Raw genomic sequence first — 3,820 nt, 5'->3', positions numbered from 1 at the left:
TTGACCTTATCAGTGAAGATACCAGCCTAGGAGGTGACTACCCACCATAACTGCTTTTAGTTAAAGTTTAATTTCAGACCATCCTTTGTGGTTACTTTAGGTCTCTGAGTTTGCAAGACTGCCATGCAGGCCTCCCCTGACCTAGTCAGGTTAGCATGTGGCCCCTTCCGTCCACAGTCCTTTTAGATGTGGTGTCTGCAAGCTGGTATGCTGTCTGGGGACAGTGCTAGACCTGGGGAAGGACAGAGACAAGGAAATAGTGCAATGTATAGGAGAGGTACTGCATTATACAGATACTTGCCTTAAGAAGAGACTTCGCCTATTGAGTTCTGTCACCAAAAATTAAAAAAAAAAAAAAAAAAGAGCAAGAAAAGGAGAAGAAATAAAAGGGTGAGCAATCCCACTCCACAAGCCATTCAGCGAGAGGCTGGATCTCAGTGAGCGTGAGGTGAGAGGCAGCAATCTGCCTCCCCCTCCTCCCTCTGCTCCCTTCCCTCCCAGGGGCAGATGGTTGGGCTGAGTTTGAAGTTGATGTTCATCAATGAACAGATTTCAGATAGCAAGCCCTGCAGAGCAAGCCATAATTAGGGGTTCAAGTGGACAACCTGAGATTTGATTTGGCTCTGGATGAGAAACCCTCTGCGTTGTTTTTATTATGTGACACAGAGACAGAGCCACACAGGGAAGAAGTCCACGTGACAGTAGAGGCAGAGATGAGGGTGATGAAGTTGCAGCCGAGAAACGCCATGGATTGCCAGTAACATCAGAAGCTGGAGAGAGGCATGGGATGGGTTCTCCCTCAAGAGCTTCCAGAAGGGCCGACACCTTGATTTCAGACCTTTGGCCTCGAGAACTGTGAGACAATAAATGTCTATTGTCTTAAGCCCCCAGTTTGTGGTCATTTGTTCATTTTAAAATCACATAGAACAGCGGTTCTCAACCTGTGGGTCGCGACCCCTTTGGGGGGTCGAACGACCCCTTTCACAGGGGTCGCTTAAGACCATCGGAAAACACATATATAATTACATATTGTTTTTGTGATTAATCACTATGCTTTAATTATGTTCAATTTGTAACAATGAAATTGGGGGTCACCACAACATGAGGAACTATATTAAAGGGTCGCAGCATTAGGAAGGTTGAGAACCACTGCTCTATGCTATCAGAGTTCCAGAAAAGAATTTTCCAGGTAGGATCGGCCTAATTGAAATATCCTGTCCCCTTGGGGCCAGGAATTAACGCCTGCTTATCGGATCATGTGCCCATTGATTCAGATGGTGAAATATGGATCCCTTCTGACAAAGACATACTCATCAAGACTTAGCTCAAATATTACCTGTTTGGGGAAATCTTACACCTTCCCTGGGATATAATAAATACTCTCTTACCATTTGTTGAAAATGGTAATAAAACTCTGTTATCATTTGGCAGGCACAATATTCCATGTGCTAGCCCCATAACTTCATTTCCTCCTGGCAACATGCTTGCAAAGTAGGTGGTATTAACCCCTGTATTAATTTCCTATGGCTGCTGTAACAACAAGCACAAATTTCCTGGCTAAAACCAAGGCAAATTATTTACTTTACAGACTGTAGGCTCCAAGATCATTATATTCCTTCGGGAAGCTCTAGGAGAAAATCTGTTTCATTGCCTTTTCTAGCTTCTGGAGGCTGCCTGCATTCCTTGGCTCATGCCCCTCCCTCCATCTTCAAAGCCAGCAGCAGAGCATTTTCATCTTTCTCTCTCTCTCTTCGACACCTACCCCTCTCTCTCCATCTCCTACCTCTCCCTCTCCTCCTCCCACTCCATCTTTCCTTTTTCCTCTCTCTCCCTTCTGCTGTCACAAATCATTTCTCTCCTTGTATTGAAATTATGTGTTAATATCTCTGTGAGTGATTTAAAAGTTTGAACTGTGTCTTATTTATTGTAATTTGTATTTTTTGTTCAAGTACCATTTTGACAAAAATCAGATACAAACTATCAGAAGTCACTGGTTTTCAGATCTCTTCCAGTGTTTATCCATGTACAAACATAATGTTTCTGGGGTTGTAACCACAACATGGATACAATATTATATTCCATCTCCCCAGCTTTTTGTTATAAAAATTTCAAACATACAGCAAAGTTGATAGTACCACTTAGATTCAACAATTGTTAACACTTTGCATTATTTGCTTTCTCTCTATGTATATTTGTGTTTACATGATTTTTTTGTTGAGCCATTAAAAGTAATAACTCATAGGTACTATGACATTCACCCCTAAATTCTTCAGATGTATAGCCTAACAATGAGAACATTCTCTTACATGAACACAATATACTTATTACACTATGAAAATTACCAATAATTCACTAAAATTATCTATATTCAAGCCATATTCAAGTTTCTACAATTGTCAAAAAATATTTATTAGCTAAAAAATAAAAAACACACACAAAATAACAGAGTCCATTCAAGATTCACACACTGCATTTGATTTTTTTAAAAATTGATTTTAGAGAAAAACATCGATTTGTTGTTCCACTCATTTATGCATTCATTGGCTGATTCATGTATGTGCCCTGATGGGGGATTAAACTCACAACGTTGGCATATCAGGACAATGCTCTAACCAACTGAGCTACCCAGCCAGGGCTCACACATCATTTTATTTGATTATGTTTTTTCTGCTCTTTATGTCAGAACAGTCTCTCTCCTGACATATTTTTCATGGCATCCCATTTTTTAAAAAAAATATATTTTATTGATTTTTCACAGAGAGGAAAGGAGAGGGATAGAGAGTTAGAAACATCGATCAGCTGCCTCCTGCACACCTCCTACTGGGGATGTGCCCACAACCAAGGTACATGCCCTTGACCGGAATCGAACCTGGGACCTGGGACCTTTCAGTCCGCGGGCCAACGCTCTATCCACTGAGCCAAACCGGTTAGGGCGGCATCCCATTTTTTAAAAAGACCAGGCTACATGCCTTATGGAATGTAGGACTCGATCTGTTGATCTCGCAGCAATGGGTCTGGCAGTCGTAGACTCTATACATGTTTGTTGCTAATGGTTATGAATAACAATCACAGGAGCTAATTTTCACTGAGGGCTGGCTCTTTTAGCCAGTGTACACACACTCATCTAATTTGGTCCTTGCAGAAATCTTATATTTTATTAGTCTCATTCATAGAGGAGGAAACCAAAGGCTTAGGAAAGAGAAGTGGCTTGCCTGATCTCACTCGGCTAGAAAAGGGGCCAAAGCAGATGGTAAACCGCCTAGTCAGAAAGGGGGCTCACCGTTGCTTGAACCAATGACCCCAAAGCTGGGCTGCCTGGATACACCTACAGTGGTATGTGTGCAATGGGTAGCACCGAGTGTGCTTCCTCTTTGCCAGGCCTCAAGGGCGTTTGCTTGTTTGCTTTTCAGTATCCTCCAATTGTCAAGTAAAAGGCATGACAGAGTAGACTGTCAGGATCTGTGGAATGAATGAAAAGTGAGTAAGTGAATGAATGGACGGAAACGTGATCTCCATTCACCAGAGGACTCCTCTGGGTCTTCAGCGCTCACTCCGGAGACCCTGGCCCAGGGAGACTCTGGGGCTGGGGCTGCGGCTCCCGGGCACCGGACGTCCCGAGTCCCGCCCATCAACCACCTCGACAGCCTCCCACCAGGTGAGAAGCCGGGACCACCCTGGTGCTTTGGTGTTTTTACTCCCTCGCCTGCGCTTTCCCCCTCCAGCCCTGCACCGGGGCTCCGATGGCTCCGGTTCAGCTCCAGGAAGGGCCGCATCCGCCTCACAGGCGCGGGCTCAGAGTCCACCCAGGGCCTGCTCCCGC

At 44.1% G+C, this 3,820-nt stretch overlaps 1 long non-coding RNA gene across 1 annotated transcript in view; it reads right to left on the bottom strand.

Annotated features, from left to right (window-relative positions):
- LOC106725451 overlaps nt 1–3,797 on the bottom strand; it is an 8,737-nt gene extending 4,940 nt beyond the window's left edge. Inside the window, exons 1-2 of the long non-coding RNA XR_001361342.1 lie at nt 3,637–3,797; nt 3,281–3,459 (exon numbers count right to left, since the gene is read on the bottom strand). This is a non-coding gene — a long non-coding RNA (uncharacterized LOC106725451). The remainder of the gene's footprint in view (nt 1–3,280; nt 3,460–3,636) is intronic.
- Nucleotides 3,798–3,820: the final 23 nt, after the last annotated feature.

Source organism: Myotis brandtii, unplaced genomic scaffold, assembly GCF_000412655.1.
Source record: "Myotis brandtii unplaced genomic scaffold, ASM41265v1 scaffold165, whole genome shotgun sequence".
Classification (NCBI taxonomy): domain Eukaryota; kingdom Metazoa; phylum Chordata; class Mammalia; order Chiroptera; family Vespertilionidae; genus Myotis; species Myotis brandtii.
Note: the sequence above shows the minus strand (reverse complement) of the source record. Positions and strands in the feature narration are given on the sequence as shown.